We start from the raw sequence: 18599 nt of genomic DNA, 5'->3' as shown, positions 1-18599 counted from the left end.
TTTATTCTCTCTCTCTCTTTTTTTATTCTGGCCTCTCCTTGTGGCTTGCGGGAGCTCCCCGACCAGGAGGTTGAACCTGGCCTCTGGCAGTGAAAACGCCAAGTCCTAACCACTGGACCTCCAGGGAATTCCCAGGACACATCCTATTTTAATAGATGTGGGTAATTTGACGATAAATCCTTTTTTGGTATTACTCAATACCAAACAAATGTAAAAGGAGCACCATTTACATAAAACTATGCCCTAGCTGGTCAGGGGTAAGTCTTTCTGAGCAGAGCTGTGAGGCCCAAGTAACCACAACAACTAAAGGCCTTTAAGTATTATAAAATCCGGGCTTCCCTGGTGGCACAGTGGTTGAGAGTCCGCCTGCTGATGCAGGGGACACGGGTTCGTGCCCCGGTCCGGGAAGATCCCACATGCCGTGGGGCGGCTGGGCCCGTGAGCCATGGCTGCTGAGCCTGTGCGTCCGGAGCCTGTGCTCCGCAACGGGAGAGGCCACGACAGTGAGAGGCCCGTGTACCGCAAAAAAAAAAAGTATTATAAAATCCATGAACTTCATTCCTTTGGAGAAGTTTATGAAAATCTCATGACACAGTCTTTTGTGATCTCACAAGGTATGAATTTTAATCTCACACTCAGTAGTGAGGCGGCCAAGATGACCACCAACCTCCACTGGATTGTCTAGGAAGCAGTTAAAGCCCATGCGTGGAAAGCAGAGGCCCTGAAAAATGGGAAAAGTTCTGCTCTGATGAATTTATTTAGAATTATGCCATTTAAAAAATCTAGACATCAGCAACTTTAATTTTGGCATACATAAAATCTTATTTTTAGGTACGTATTAGGGAGTTGATCTCCAGAGGTCTTAATCCAGCAAAGCCAGAAGTCCTTTCATAAACTCAAAGCATAGTTGTAAGTTCCATACAGTCCTACAGACTGCAAATGAATATATATATATATTTTTTAATTTATTTATTTATTTATTTATTTTTGGCTGTGTTGGGTCCTTGTTGCCGCATGGGCGTTCTCTAGTTGTGGTGAGCGGGGGCTACTCTTCGTTGCGGTGCGCGGGCTTCTCATTGCAGTGGCTTCTCTTGTTGCGGAGCACAGGCTCTAGGCGTGTGGGCTCAGTAGTTGTGGCTCCCGGGCTTAGTTGCTCCGCGGCATGTGGGATCTTCCCGGGCCAGTGCTCGAACCCGTGTCCCCTGCATTGGCAGGCGGATTCTTAACCACTGCGCCACCAGGGAAGCCCACAAATGAATATTTTGATAGGAATTTTTGCTACAACACAAACGTGAGCCATATATTGTATTCACTAGTATGGTTGGATGGAGATCTCCTCAACTTTAAAGCTTCTCATCTAATATATAATTATATGTAAAATTTAAACAGCAAAACAAAACAACAACAAAAGTAACCCCAGAACACCGGAAGAGAAACTGGGCATATTGCCTTAAGAAAATGTGCATTTATGCTATTTGATTTGGACATCTCTTTCTCCTGTTTCCTTTGCACACCAGGTGCAGGCTGAGTCATTTCCTTTGTCTTGCAACGAGAAGTATTGAAATGGTCCCTACCCAGCTAGGTCTATGACGTTCACATTGAAGTTTGCAGCTTTGGTGCTTACGAAAGCCAGCCAGTTTTTCTCTGTCTCAAGGGGAACCAGGGCAAGGGATGCTGCGTGATTTATGCAAACCCTTCACCATGACTGTGAAAACAGTCAAAGTCTGTATAAATCAGGGGTGATGAGTGAGCCTTTATTATTTGTGTAGGGTTAAAAGTAAAATCCCTACTTCCAGTAGAAGGTACATTTCTGTCAAGGGAAGCACAGGAGGTGGAATCTAGATTCAGTGCCCTTACTTCTGTAACTTTGCGTCACTTCCAAACTACCTCACTGGTGCAGATTGCCAAATTTGTGATAAATGTGAAAACATGTTTGTGGTGCATTATCTTTGTCTTCTCTTCCTCTGAAACAGGAGAAAATGTTGATGGGATCTGTCGGTTGGTTGGTTTTTTCCAAGAGCCCAAGTTTGCTAGTTCTCATATATATATATATTTTTCTAAGCTAGGTGATAAAATGTCTATTTGTGGGGCTGGGAGAGTTCCTTCTAGTAGAATTTGTATATCTTTTTAAAGGAGAAAAGCAAGGCAGTGTTGAAATAACCAAATCGTTGCTCCTGTTTCTCTGGGATGGTAAACACAGAAGCAGTTCTTTATATTTAAAACAAAGGGATTTCTCTAATGCCTTGTATTGGGTTGACCAAAAAGTTTGTTCCAGATTTCAATGTTACGAAAAACCGAATGAACTTTTTGGCCAACCCAATATTTTAGTTATTTTAATTAATCCTTCCCAAGCACCATCAGCTTAGGGCCTTGATATCTTATATGAGAAGAAGAAGTTTTATCTCAATCCATAGATAACCCATGGGGTGATGAGTTCCTCGGTGGCAGAAACTGTGCCTTGCGTGTGTTTTGATCCTGGCCCAAAGAGAGCAGACTTCTGCCATCTCTCCGTGAATGCTTGAGGCATTGACCAGGAAGTTGGATGGATGGTGCCCTGGAAGCCCAGTTTTAGAGCTAGAAGGGACTTCATAGTCTGTCAGTTATTCCTTCTGCAGATGAAGCAGTTGAACCCCAGTGAGGTTTAATACGCATTGGAACTGACCCCATGTTCTAGATTGAACAGGAGGTACTGCTATTCTGTGACTGTTGATTAATAAACCCAGGAATCCTCCTATAAAGCAAAAGCATCAAAGAAGTAGAGTACGATTAAAAATACACTTAAGGCAAGGAATTTAACAACTCTGCAGCAAGCTCTGTCTTATTGGTATTAAGAATATTTTTCTTTCTTGAGATCAGTACACCACATTGTTGACTTTTCCTTTTTGCAAGAGCTATTTTGGTGATGCGTCCTGGGCAAAGCCCAAGTTTCCAACAACAGGCTTAGCCACTGGGACCTGATGTATTGGAGCAGCAGGATGGGGCAAGCTGCCTCAGGCCCAGGGCGGGTGACAGAGCCTGCACACATCTTCCCTCTCAGCTGTGTTGTGATTGTTACTTCAGCCAAAGCAATCCCACTCCTCAGACAGGGGTGCAAGCAGAGCTTCTATCACCTCGCAGTCCGCTCCAGGCCCCAGTCCATTTTGGCTTCAGCCTCCTCCAGCTGGCTTGTCACAGCTGATTTTTTTTTTAATAGCTCTTAGATTCTGGTTATGAATTATCTTAGACTCTCTTGAGAATAAAGATAAATCCAACCTTCCTTGTATCCCCAAAGGCTTTGGGAATTGGCGTGATTCTCTCCTATTCCATTTCCAAACCAACTTGGAGCTTAACGTCTTGTTGGTTGGATTTCAATCCCTCTTTTATGGGGATGCAGTCATGTTGAGACAACCAGAGAAAGTAACTATCCCATTCTTTTCTGCTCTCCAGGCTTCTATGTTCAAATCATCCTTTAGCCTCTGGCCTTCCACTAATTGGCTGTGTGAAGTGGGCTCAGTGGCTTCCTATGTAAATAGAGTTAGGAGTGAATGATCTCCGAGGTTCCTTCTGGCTCTGTCTCTGTGGTCTCTCCCTGGCCTTTTTTCTGTCATTGTGATGACATCTAGTTGGAGATGCAGATTTATGTGATGACTTTTCCTTTTCCTGTACCATCCTCATTTGATTGTGTTCCTCCAAGACATGCAGTGAGTTCAAACGATTGTCTCACTTTCTTGTCATTTATAAAACACAGATTGCTACTGAAATTTCTTCACAGTGACCTTTCATCATGGTGTTTTTAAGAAATAATTTAAATCTCTAAGTAAAAATCAGAGAAATTTATCTATGAGGCTTCCTCCTTTATATCATCCAAAACTAGGGCATAACAGTTTATTACTTGTTAAACTCTTTATAGGGGATGGTGAATTTTTATATTTTCATTATTGGGTGTGTGGCTGTGTGCTTTTTAAAAGCTCTCGGTTTGTAAAGTTTTGACCAATAAATGTGTTTTCTGCCCAAGTTATAATTGTGTGGGTGTGGTGTTTCACGTGGATGGAATGCTTTTCCTTTTCTCACACCTTGACAAGGCTGAATTAACTTGGACTTGGGGATGGATACAAGCTAGGGAATTCCAGTGAAAAGGTGAGCATTGCAAATTCTCCTACTGAAGAGTCAGTCCTTTAAATTCACGTGATGGGATAAAAGACAAAACAGAAAGCAGGGGCACGGCTAACGAAAAAGTGCAAGTGTGCGGGGTGAAGCAAAAGCAGAGGACAGTGAGAGGAAACAAGTCAGGAAATTGCTGTGGTTTTATGTGGTTGGAATAAGTGTGAAACCTCTCAGATCCAGAAATCAAAAAATTTACAGGTTCTCAGTCAAGTGAATCACTTCTAGTGGGTACTGGGTTTCTTTTTGGATGATGAAAGTGTTCTAAAATTAGATTGTGGTGATGGTTGCACAACTCTGTGAATATTCTAAAAACCCCTAAACTCTACACTTTAAATGGGTGAATTTTATGGTGTGTGAATTATGTCTCAATAACGACGTTTTATAAACTCAAGTCAACCAGACACTTGCCAAAATAAAGGAAGAAGTTTAAAAATTCTTTTGTTTAATGTGTCAGAAATGAAATGGCCTCCCTTTGATGCCAGCTCTTTGAATGATAAAGTTTATACCTTGATTTTTGAGACCTGTTGGTGTTTCTGCTGTTCCTTTTCAAAACAGGTGTTTTCAGTACTCTTTTAAAGTATTTTATTGGATAAAGAACACGCCGTTTTATTTTGGTGTAAAATACTGTTTGACTTTCATTTTTCCCAGTATTTTATTAATACTGTAGCTGAAGGCTAAGTAAATATTATCATGTAAAGATAACAATCAACATTCATTGACCACCTACAATGTGCCAGATTCAGGGCTAAGTACTTTGCGTCATGGAATTTAGCTCTTAAAATAGCCCTATGGATTGGTACTATTTTTATCCCATAGGAAACTGGGGCTCAGAGCAGCTAAAAGCTCTAGTGGAAGCAACCCTGATGGCGGGTGGTGGAGCTCAGACATGATGCCAGGGCCAATGCTTTGGGTGTAGGGCTCAGGAGCCCTGGGGTGTGTGCCATCTCTTTCAGTAACTGGCTGCGTGACTCTGGGTAAGTGACCTTGTATTCTTTACCTATCAAATGAGAAGGTGGGACATGATTGTGAAGATTCCTTATAGGTCCACCTAGACGTGATTCTATTCTAAAACCGTCTACATTTCCAGGCCACTCCCCAAACCCAGTGGGCATGGCAGCCATTCTCAGCGCTGAGAACAACTCTGGGGACCCATTGTGAGATGGAAACATGTTGTGTTTGCCATTAGAAGGACAGAGTGAGGAGTTTCATCAGTGGATTAATATTTGTTGTCAAAGTTTAAAATGTTATAGGAAGAATACGTGTTTAATTAAAAGTCTTGATTTTGGGGGGAAACTGTTACTACCTAGAGCATTAGCAGGGGAGAGATCATTTTTTCAAACTGTATTTTATTTTATTATTTTTTTTTAAATTGAAGTATAGTTGATTTATAGTAGGTTAGTTTCAGGTGTACAACAAAGTGATTCAGTCATATATCTATTCTTTTTCAGATTCTTTTCCCTTATAGGTTATTACAAACTACTGAGTATAGTTCCCTGTGCTATACAGTAGGTCCTTGTTGGTTATCTATTTTATGTGTAGTAGTATGTGTATGTTAAGCCCAAACTCCTAATTGATCCCTTCCCCCCTTTCCAAACTGTATTTTAAAATTCATTTTCTTTATCACATGTGTGTATGTATATGTGTGTTCCTAAGTACCTTTTAAAATTTTTCTCCATACAATTGCCGCATGTTCCACATTTTAAGAAGAAATGTCTCCTGATTGACGTCTCCTTCCCTGTTTTCTCCAGTTCACCACAGCAACACTTGAATTTAAAAATTCAAGATGGAGAGGAAGTTTGATATTTAGTTTGACCTGATACTGGCATTTTACATGTGATGCGGAAATAAAGGAATGCTGTGATCTATCTTAGATTGGTTGACTCTATAAAAGCAGGATCACATAATTTGTAATTTCAAATTCACTTAACTTTAAAATAACATTGAATCCATGCATATGGAATGTAAGTCATATTAAATAATTTTAGTGAGATTTGCAGAAGGGCTTATATATTATATAGCTATAGATACAGGCATTGATGTATAGCTGTATATATATTCATTACTGTTATTGAAATAATATCCAGACAATGGAAACTTTTTTTTTTTTTTTTGCGGTACACGGGCCTCTCACTGCTGTGGCCTCTCCCGTTGTGGAGCACAGGCTCCGGACGCACAGGCTCAACGGCCATGGCTCACGGGCCCAGCCGCTCCGCGGCATGTGGGATCTTCCCAGACCGGGGCACGAACCCGTGTCCCCTGCATCGGCAGGCGGACTCTCAACCACTGCACCACCAGGGAAGCCCCAGACAAAGGAAATTTTAAATCACTCAGAAGAAAAGTAAATGTGATTCATTTGGGAACTAGCTCTACTTTTAAAGGTGGATTTGATTTATGGTATTTTGAATAATATATAGTTGATTGAACTTAGTGCGGTTATTATTACCAGTAAACATAGGAGATATGGCATAGTGACACTACAGTGTTTCCAGAAGTTGCAACATAGTGTATTGTTTCAAACCAGGGCACAAGCATATTTGCACCTGAAAAGCACTGCAGCTCCAGAGGGAGGGTTGACCTTCCCAACCAGGGAAGACCTTGATCAGACATCCCACCCACACTCCTCCCCTTTTCTATCTTCTTCTGTTATTCAGGTTTTTTTTCAAAACATTGGCTTCTACTTTGTCCATAATCCAGGAAAAAAGAAAAATAAGAGGAAGTGAAGGGGTAAGTTAAATTGCAAGAAGCAACCGAGAAACTTACTTTTTGCCAGTGGTCAGGTCAAGGACCATGAAAGTAGGGAAGAGTTAATAAGAAAGCTACGGGGCTGCACGAGGAGGAGGAGGAGGACTCACAATTCTACATTTTACGTTAAAGGACTGTTCCCATTCCATTCCATGGTGTGTCCTTGTCCTGGAGGACTTTCATTTCAGTAACAGGTGACAGGAACACATCTGGTGCTGCCTGAGTGAAATGGCATCTCAGAAATGGTGCCCCAGTGAAGGAAGATCTATCTTTTTCTTGGCCCTTTCCTGGTAATGTGAAGGAGTGATTCCTGGGTTAGCAGTTCACATTTTCTTAGCTCTACCAGACCACTGTGATAAGGACCTTTGCTATTTACCTGATTACTGTTATGAATCCACTATCTCTTACCTAGACGTCTGGACAGTTGAAAATCTTAGCTGAAAGTATTTTTTTTCCCCAATACTGTGCCAGGTTGACAGATGATATGAGCAACTAGCCCAAAGATCAAATAGTCAAGAGAATGGACTTCCCTGGTGGCGCAGTAGTTGAGAGTCCACCTGCTGATGCAGGGGACACAGGTTCGTGCCCCGGTCCGGGAAGATCCCACATGCCGTGGAGCGGCTGGGCCCGTGAGCCATGGCCACTGAGCCTGCGCGTCCGGAGCCTGTGCTCTGCAACGGGAGAGGCCACAGCAGTGAGAGGCCCGTGTACCGCAAAAAAAAAAAAAAAAAGTCAAGTGAAAACAGAATAGTAAAATGGTGTTTAAATCTGCCTAGGCAATGTGACCATTAGAACTATGTATTTGCATGGTTACTGTTGAGAATTCGATGAAACAAACCATCAGGATAATTTGGCTAAGGGTAATTTGCTGAGTTTAGATGTTTAAATGGCAGAGCTTATGCAAAGCAGTGTGCCTGAGTGGTCATTTGTGGCCAGAGAAACCCCTTTTCATAAGGAACTACTGGTACTGAACTTTTGAATTGCTCCGAAGCTGTTACCACCTCATTGTGGCCTGACTTTATTACAGGTATTATTTTCCTTTCCACATCTTGATAGGCTTAGAAACTGCCCCAGGGCCATTATTTCAAAGGAGAAATTTCTCTTCCATCCTGTCTGTGATTTCTCTTTGCTCAGGGCTCTAGTTTTTGTGAAACAGAGGCATGCAGTAACTTCAGTCTGATCCTCTCTCTGGGGTATGTGTTTTCTGCTAATTCACTGAGTTCCATCAGGGTTGTTTCCTGCCAGAATTATTTGGCAAGAATCCGCTGAAGAATTATTTTCAGATTTGTTTGTAGTTACTAGATTCAATCGGAATTTCCTGCATCTCCTGGCAATTCAGAGATTTTCTTGGAGGGGCCAAGGCCCGAGCTGCAAGGTGTATTTCTACGAGTAAATGCAAGAAGTCTGGGCACAGCATGGAGGAAGATGCTTGGGGTCCAGTTCTGAGCATCTTCCCAGTCAATTTGACAATTTTGATCCAGCACTGACTCAGTGAAAAGAACCAAGGCACAAGACATGTGTTCTGCCCTCTACGGGGCCATAATTAGAAAGTGTGTTACAGGAGAGAGAGGGAAGCAGCTGTCACAAGATCAGCACCAGCCCAGAGCTTTGGCCATGTAGAGAGATGAGTTATGGCTGGGGGATCCGGGAGGGGTCATGGAGGGAATGGAATCGACTTGGGCTTGTAAAGCTGAGGAAGACCTAGGTGAGCACAAAGGAGAATCTCAGGCAGAGGAGTCAGGATAGGGTGGCCAACTTGTTACAGTTTTCCTAGCACTTTGCCGGTTTTAGCAGTGAAAGCTCCCATCCTAGGAACCCCTCAATCACAAGCAAAGTGGGATGGTCAGCCACCCTAGGCAGGAAGGCAGAGCGAGTGGCTACCTCGACCTGTAGGAGGGATGGCAGGGAGGCTTTTTGTTTTTTTAATGTATTAGAGAGCAGCTTTTAAACCAGTCTTTGGAAAATAAATAATTCCAGCTTACCTATATAGCCTATAATACTCTGAAATTTCCCATGTACTGGGAATTCAATGCGAATGATGGGCTTAAGGCTCTGGAAGGTCACCATACATGTGAGTGAGATTTTGTCATGAGTTCTCCTTAATGCCCCCTTTTGTCCAAGTGGCCTCAAAATTAATGACAGTGAGTATTCCCCAAGAGTCTGGGTCCTGTGGAGAGAGTTATTCTGTGACTGTGACCATCTTTTCTGAGCTTCATTTTCTCTCTACAAGGAGAAATTATTTTCTCCTATAATGGACTTCTAAAATATTTTTAATGAATGGGTGCCTAGACCCTGGGACTTTTGAAACTCCAGGTATACTTAGAGGTCTGAAATATTAGAAAATGCCCTAATCTTTATATAGCATATACTCCAAGTTTTTATTTTGTTTTGTTCTGCCTTGTACATGTTAAATATATAAATCTATTATTTATAAATTTATATTTATTTTAACAATACATTTATTTCATTTAATATAAGTATATATATCATTCAAATAAATCTTTTTTAAAGATTTTTCTTTTGATGTGGACCACTTTTAAAGACTGTATTGAATTTGTTACAATATTGCTTCTGTTTTATGTTTTGATTTTTTGGCCACGAGGCATGTGGGATCTCAGCTCCTTGACCAGGGATCGAACCTGCACCTCCTGCATAGGAAGGCGAAGTCTTAACCACTGGACTGCCAGGGAAGTCCTTCAAATAAATGTTATTTATTTACACCTTGCTCCCAGAAGGACTATAGATGGAATAGCTCTGCTAGAGATTTCATGATCTAAATGGTCGCTTATGAAACTTAATAAAAAGGAGAATTGAATATAAGAGTACCACATTCCAGCTGAGTATTTACTTACAATAATAAAATTATCTCTCTTTTATAGAAGATTCACTGAGTAGTAGGAACTAGCAGTGATTGATGCTTTTACATCTTTGCCACAGTTAAATGAGCACATTTAATTTTGGAACGCAGCTTCTTAAACGTTTTATATCCTTCCCACCCCAAGTACCTTGGCAGATTTAACTCGGGCTAAAGTTGAACTCTCCTCAGTTGGAGCCTGGGGTTACGTGACCACAATCAAATTCCGAAAGAAATGGAAAGTTTCCCATGGGAAGCATCTGTCTAAGTTATTCTTTCCCCGGTGACCATTGTTTAGACTAGGTTTAGAAAAACTATAGACTGCTTCAAATCATTTCCAACGCCAGAGACCGAAGAAAGCATTAGATCTTTGAACAAAAAAGTAATATATCAGATAAAAATGCAGTCAACCTTGTGCTTGTTTCATCGTGGTCACAAAAATGTCACCACAGCTCCAGACATCACATCTGTGTTTAAGGCAGGAAGAAGGAGAGAGGAGTCAACTGTCTTCTTTTACTTTATTAGGATCTACACTCTCTTTTCTACCATCCCTCTTGCAAACTTTCCTTGACATTTTATTGGTCAGAAATGGGTCACATGGTTTTCCCCTCCCCTTACAAATATCTCTGGGAAAGTGAGTATTGACTTTCCATTCTCTGTAGCAGGGGTCAGCAAACTTGAAGACTGAGACAGTAAATGTTAGGCTTTGTGGGCCATTTGGTCACAACTCACCTCTGCCACGTGATGCAAAAGCAGCCATAGATAATGTGTACATGAATTAATGTGACTGTGTTCCAATACAACTTTAGTTGTGGACAATGAATTTTGAATTTCATATAATATTCATGAAGTATTATTCTTCTTTTGATCTTTCTTCCACCATTTAGAAGTGTGGAAATCATCCTTGGCTCCTGGGCTATACAAACACAGAACCCCAGTCCTCTGTGAGAGAAGAGTGTGAATGGCTTTGGAAGGCCCACCACGTGCTGCAGCAAATAGGCCCTATACCTTGAATACAGATTATTGAAAAGTGCTGACATGTTCAATCTATCAAGCAGACATTAATTTTCCTGAGATCAACAAAAAAACAGCTGCTTCCCAGTCATGTTCCTAGTCATGAACAAAGTGAAGTTTACTAGATTCATTTAACTCAGGAAATCTGTACTGCTGATTTCCTGGATCAGGAAGCCTTATATATTTTACATATTTTGTTTTAAGTTGCCCTGTAGTGACTGCAAAACTGGATCAGACTCTACATGAGAAAACTCTAGAACAGTCTAGAACTGTAACCAGAAAATTATTGACACTATAACAAAAGCATTTGCATAATCCCTCAAAGGTCTGTTTGCATCAACTTCATAAAAATTCAGAGCCAATATTACCCTAGATACTAGTTAAAACAGGAAAGTGATGTGTTAGATACACTGATCTAATGATTATTCTCTTTGAAAGTATCTCTAAAATGTTACATGTTCATTTTCTATTTTCTTTTGAACTTCATAGTTAATTTTATAATTATGTTGCGTTTGTGTATTTCTATATAAATATTTAAATATATACGTATAATTTTAATATGAAATAATCCTAATATATATACTATGAATAATATATAAATATATAATATATACATATCTATGTAATCTGATACTTCCTTCTTATAAAAAGAAATGTATTGAGTTATGTAGCTGGGGGAGTCTAGGGCTTTAGGCACGATTCCAGATGCTCAAGTGATATCATCAGAACTAGTCTTGCATCATCTCTCCTCTCTTCTCTCCACTGTGTTGACTTCATGCTCAGACTCCCTCAATGGTGGTAAGATGGGCACCTACAGCTGCAGGCATACATCCTACCAGCTTAGCATTCCCAGAGGAAAAAGACCTGTTCTTTTCCCTAGGATTGGGTCTCACTGAACTGACTTGGATCATGTGTTCACCCCCGAACACATCACTGTGGTCAAGAGGTTGGAATATGCCGACTGACCTGGCTTGGACTGTGTGGTTGAGTGTCCCTCCCTAGAGCCGGCGATGTTATGTAGCTGGCTGGTTTGCCTGAACCACATGGTCAGAGAATTGAGAATAAGCGCGTCCCCAAAGGAAAATCAGAGCGAATGGATTCTGGAAAGACAAACAACTATCCATTACAATAACACTGGCATTTTACTTTTTTTTTTTTAATTTATTTATTTATTTTTGCTGTGTTGGGTCTTGGTTTCTGTGCGAGGGCTTTCTCTAGTTGCGGCAAGCGGGGACCACTCTTCATCGCGGTGTGCAGGCCTCTCACTATCGCGGCCTCTCTTGTTGCGGAGCACAGGCTCCAGACGCGCAGGTTCAGTAGTTGTGGCGCACGGGCTTAGTTGCTCCGCGGCATGTAGGGTCTTCCCGGACCAGGACGCGAACCCGTGTCCCCTGCATTGGCAGGCAGACTCTCAACCACTGCGCCACCAGGGAAGCCCCAGCATTTTACTTTTAACAAACGAATCAGGAAGACATTAAGGACAGTCAAAGAAAATGAAGGAGGAATGGGAAAACCATGGGAATGTCAAGAAAATGTTTTATAGTGAAAGGGGTCAAGGTCAGTGGTTCATAATCTTGGCAATGTATCAGAAAAGTATAGGTAGTTAAAAAAAAAAAAAAAAGATTTCTGCGCCTTACCCCAGACTGACTGCATCAGAATCTGAGGGTGAGGTCCAAGATTCTGTATATTTTTAAACACCCCAGGCAATAGATATGCAGCTTATCCGTAGATTTGCTTTGTGAACCAGTCAATGGGATTGCATTAGAGTACAGGATACATTGCCATAGCAAAGAGATCTCAAACTACAGAGGCCTAAATAAGGAATTAATTTCTTTCTGACAAAATAATCTGGAGGTGAATGGTCCAGGATGCTGGGTCTATTCATTCAGAAACCCAAGTTACTTCCATTTGTTTGACCACCATCTCCTAGGGAGTTGTCCTTGTCTGCATAGGTGAAGCTGGCTGCTACCATATCCACATTCTAGCCCAGAGGAAAAACAGAGAGCAGAGGAGCACAGAGTTGTATGCTAAGACCAAGGCTCAGAAGTACACACCTCACTTCCACTTTCATTGTATTGGCACAGGCTGCAAGGGAAGCTGAGATATAGTCCTCCTCTCATCTAAGATATAAATATATATTTTTTCTTGTCTCTAAACACACACACTCATATATATACATAAATAGCTAAATGGGCATACGCCCAGCTAAGATTTGATACCTAAAAATGAAACGTTTATTACCTTCAGTTAAACATGGTAAATTGAATGCTTGCATTAATCTTTACTCTTTCATGAAACCCTACTGACATGAGAATAAAGAGATAAAAATAGTGAAAAGTCAGAAAGTCAAAGAGAACAGGGGAGGAATAAGAGGAGAAAGTGATGTCAACCCTATTTTGCAAAATGGAAAACAGGTGAACAAGTGGTAACTGACTAGGCAGAACAGAAAAAACAGAAACTTAATGCCAGAGAGAGTTGAGGGGGAATGTCCAGTGAGAAGCAAGCTGATTCCCATTGCAGATTCTCGGAAAGGTCAAACCATGGAAGGCACCACCTATCAAAATTTGGGTGAGGGGAATTCCCTGGAGGCCCAGTGGTTAGGACTCGGCGCTTTCACTGCCGTGGCCCAGGTTCAGTCCCTGGTCGGGGAACTAAGATCCTGCAAGCCACATGGCACAGCCAAAGACCAACCAAACAAACAAAAAAACAACAAAAAAAGTTGGCTGTGGAGGGGACCAGAAACAGAGAGTAGTCGAAGATCTCTTGAAGAAGCAGACTCCCATATTCCCTGCCCTAGCTGCTGCAGCTTGTCCATCGCCTACCTGAACATAGCACGAGAGCTTTGCTCTTGGAAATTCTAGAGAAACTCTGAGCTTTGGGGCACCAAGCTCAGTGAAGGGGAATGGGGTGGTGAGGTGCCTTTACAGCAGATTGAGTGACAGTCTTCATATTGAATGGTAATTCCCACAGCCTCCTTCTCACACTAGGTTCCCATGATCCCGAGCAGCCGGTTTTCTATTACCCCCAAAGGGAGACTGGAGAATTCCTGTTTGGGGAAGGCAACCAACCCAAGAGAGAAGACATATAGATTCCAGTCCTTGTGGGTCCCCATCTGCCACAATATAATGATGCCGACCAATGAATAAACTCTATTTACACAGAGCTGCTGGTCAGCTTTTTAGTGGCAGTAATGGACATCCAAGAATCAACCGACATTTCAAGAAAGGCTTCAACAGGAGCAAATATAACAGATGAGGAACATGGGAGAGATGGCAGCAGCGGAAGAAAACGTACGATAATTTATATCTTTAGAGAGAGAAGAGAAAATTTTGCAACAATAAAACAAGAACAGAATGCTATGTAAAAAAGAGGATTAAGAAAAAAGATAGTGACATAACCATAGAGGGATGAGGGGAGGAGGAGAAAAATAGGTGCGGGAATGTATGTAAAATTCAATGTATGAATTTCAGTTGAATTCAAAATTCAGTGTATGTCAAATTCAAATTCAAAGTCAAATTCTCCTATTGCGTAGAATAGAGCCAACAGATGGAGTCTAAATTAAAAGTCAAGAAATAGCAATTTAAGCTTGTAATTTAGAATATAGATATAAACACATAAAGAAAGCTAAATGAGTAGAAAATTATTGACTGGAAGTGGGAACAGAGGGTGGTGAAGGTGAGACAGGAGACTGCAGCTTTTTATTATAAGCCAATACTTATTTAATTTACAAAACCGTGCATGTAACATTAAAATGTGTTTTAACATTTTTATTAGTTTTAATATTATTCTAAAATATTTTATATATACTTTAAAATAGCAAAAATGTTAATATCTCATTTCTTGAAGACTGCTTCCCAATAAGATGTTTAGCTATAAATGTACCTGAAGTCTCTGTGTGAAGTAATTAGTGAGAAGAGCAGCACGATGGACCAAGGGGAAGAAACAGTTTACAAGGGATCTCATGGGCTTAATACCTGAAGGCATTTGAAAGAATCCTGAAACTTTCAGGAGGAAAAGTAAGAATTCCTGTTTTACGAAATCTGAGCAAATCATTATGGACCAAGCAGCCAAATATCAACAGGGTTGGCAGATGTTGTAGAAATTACAGATGCTCTGTTACTAAACCTTTTTGTTTGTATATTTTAATAATGGGAAGTCTGTTCAGATAATACTGGGAAATGAAGACTTGCTTTTCCCTTTGAGTTACAACCAGAAGTGCTTTGCATAGCAACAGGCCAGACACTACTGATTGGCCTCTCAAAACCCCCTCTCCCTGACTGGCATCCCAGTAAACAGGTCAGATACTTGCTTTCTCAGTCTTAGTCTCAGCTAAGAGTGCCCATGTGGCCCAGTTCTGGTCAATGACGTATAAGGGAGTCTGCTTAGGGACCTCTGGGAAGTTTTGTCCTTCCTGATGAGGAGTTAGCGTACTGGGAAAGAGATTCTGCAGGCTGGCTTTGAACAGGGTGATGATGTCATTTTCCAGCTCTCTGTGGACGTCTTCCAACCACAAGGGCGTGACCAGGGGAATTTCCGAAGACACCAATCCAAAGCCCGGGCATCAACAAATCCCAAACCAATACCAGTAACTGTGTAACTCAAGTCTCCCCAAGCCAAAGTGAATCTGTCTTGCCCGTTGTTTTTGTTTTGTTTTTTTTCTACTTTCACCACTGGTCCAAATATATCATTGTATTACTTTCATAAATAATATTATGATCTTGGTGATTAGGCAGTTTCCCCTATGGCAACTGAGTGGAGGAAGGCAAAGTGATCCACTCACATCAATAGGATCATTCATTACATTTGTCCATTTGTAGGAAAGTTCAAAACAGCTTTTCAGGAAGTGGATCTTGGGACACAGATGTTGTAGGTGGGATGAACTAATGATTCCCTCATCCCTGGCGTTTGCTTCGAGGGGACTGGAGTAGCAAGAATCTTTAGGGCTGCTGGAGCCCCTGGGGCAGCAATAGATCCCTCTGGTTGCCTTGTCCATTTACCCTCAATGCACTGTACAAATATCATCCTTTACTCTGAGTACCATCAAGTAAAATGTGCCAGGAAGCCATGCATTGGGACTCACTCATGACCTTTATGTGCGTTCTCTCTCTTTGTCTTTACAGGAGCCTTCTGAAGTTATTATTAATCTCTTCCAAGGGTAGAAACTGAGTCCCTGGATAAGTTAGATATTTGAGGATTAAAAAATAATCAGACATTCTACCACTAAGAAAAGAATTTTATCCTATAAAATAAGGTTTTTAAAATCCCCACTCTAGGGTTGGGTCATTTTCATCTTTATCTGTTGATTCCCATGACAGACAATCAGCAAGCATTTGCTGAGCACCTGCTATGTCCTTAAAGGCCTCAAAGAAGACTCAGTGACCTGAAGTTCCCTGAAAAGCAAGCCAGAAACAGGCGAAAATGAGAAAAGGGTTCAGCCTATTAGGTTGGTGCATGGTGTGATACTGTTTTGTTTTACATGGATAAAGGCTGCTTTAGGGAACTACCTGGCAGTCCAGTGGTTAGGACTCAGTGCTTGCATTGCAGGGGGCCCAGGTTTGATCCCTGGTCAGAGAGCTAAGGTCCTTCAAGCCACATGGTATGGCAAAAAAAAAAAAAAGGCTGCTCTAAAGTCTGAAGGACGGTGAAGTACAGGGTGTTGAATGATCAGGAGGAAGCATTACTCCTCCCCAGGTCCTTCAACATCGGCACCCCAAAGAGAAACAAACTGTTATACAGGAAATACAGTTTACTTCCTGACTTCAGTCCCGTTTAAAATAAATAAAATAAAAATAGATAATGGAGGGCTTCCCTAGTGGCGCAGTGGTTAAGAGTCCTCCTGCCGATGCAGGGGACATGGGTTCGAGCCCTGGTCCAGGAAGATCCCACATGCCGTGGAACAACTGAGCCCGTGCGCCACAACTCCTGAGCCCGCGCTCTAGAGTCCACGAGCCACAACTACTGAGCCTGCGAGCCACAACTACTGAAGCCTGCGCACCTAGAGCCCGTGCTCCACAGCAAGGGAAGCCACTGCAATGAGAAGTCCGTGCACCACAGTGAAGAGTAGCCCCTGCTCCCCGCAAGTAGAGAAAGCCCATGCACAGCAAAGAAGACCCAACACAGCCAAAATTTAATTAATTAAATAAATTTATATATATATATATATTTAAAAAAGGGCTTCCCTGGTGGCGCAGTGGTTGAGAGTCCGCCTGCCGATGCAAGGGACATGGGTTCATGCCCCAGTCCGGGAGGATCCCACATGCCGCGGAGCGTCTGGGCCCGTGAGCCGTGGCCGCTGAGCCTGCGCGTCCGGAGCCTGTGCTCCGCAACGGGAGAGGCCACAACGGTGAGAGGCCCGCGTACCGCAAAAAAATAAAGATAATAGAGTGCCCCCATTCACAACCATTTGGGTGGCAGGGTCAGAATTCAGAAGTAGGTCTCCAGACTCCCTCTACAGCTGCGGAGAGAAGAGGCACACTTATTATTCCCAGCTCTCCATCCTCACGTTACCGCTTCCCTCGGAGGCGACCGGACAATAACGAACGTTCACAGCGAGAAAGGGACATGGCAGGACGCAGCTAGTGGGGCGATGTGCTGGAGGATGGTTTGCCAACCGCAGAGCTGAAAACTGGGAGAATGAGGGTGGCTCGGCCACCTCCAGTCCCTGTAATCGTGGTCGGTGAGGATGTGATGCGAGCAGAGAAGCTGGTACAGAAGACAGTGGCCGCCTTGTTCTGCGGGCCTGAGGCCGAACGTACTTCCTCACCATTTGTTTCTCTGGCCTCCTGAACTCCACTAGATGGCATTGTCCTCGCCCCGTGCCAGCTGCCCATGGTGAGAAAACGGGGAAGAGTTTGTGTGGGTGAACGCTGGGCTCCGTCTAAGTGTGCGTGGCATTTCTGACTTGTTTCTCTAACTTCTGGGGCTGTTAGTCTGAGACTCTCCGCCCCGAGGCTACTGCTGGTCAGATGTTTTATTTCCACTTGTGAACCAAGATGGTGGGGCTTGGATAAGGAATCAAAGAGGTCTGGGGGACCAGAAAGCTAGTAGGACCTTCTCTTTATGAGAATGAGGAAAACAAAGCCCCCAAAGGCCAAATGAATTTCCCCAAATCTCAAAACGACTTAGTGACAGAGGCAGGAAATTCTCCCTGCTTGGGATCCTGCCACCTCCTGGGTATGTGACCTTGGTCAAAAACCTCAACTTCTCTGAGCTTCATTTTTCTTATCTGTAGAGATTATAAAAGAATATTTTGTATAGGGATGGAAGAAGGAGCTGAGATTGTTCACATAAAGGGCACACTCCCCTGTCCGAGCACACAGTGCATATGGAGATGTTTGCTTTATATTATCATTGATTCCTAGGCTGTTTCTCTCCATTCAGTTCTGTAGGTCTTCACTGTGCTATAGCTAACTGTAGGAATCACAGTAAAAGCATCCCATTTGTGGAAACTCATGGAGCTATACACCTAAAAAGTGTGAATTTTAGTGTCTCTAAATTATACATGAACAAACCTGAGGGTTTTTAAAAAGACATTTATTCCATTTCAACTATCAAGTCTCATTAATCACATGTAACGCTGTCATTTGAAAAGGTTCTTACACAGTTATGGTGGCCAACTTAAAATATGAAGGCTAAAGTTTAGAAAGAACTGAATTTTTAAAGTACATTTATCTTATTCTAAGTGTAGTCACAATTGAGGTCAACTTGGGTGCAATTATAAATATTTTCCCAGAGTATTGGTTAAATATTCTAAAAGTTTCAGCAGTCAATTAACAAAATGTGTCCTGTGGTTAAATAAAGACCGGTTTGTTTGGGTACTTTTAAGGAAATTACTGATTTCCCCTTG

This window comes from Mesoplodon mirus (assembly GCF_964341445.2).
Source record: "Mesoplodon mirus genome assembly, chromosome: 8".
Taxonomy (NCBI): Eukaryota; Metazoa; Chordata; class Mammalia; order Artiodactyla; family Ziphiidae; genus Mesoplodon; species Mesoplodon mirus.
Note: the sequence above shows the minus strand (reverse complement) of the source record.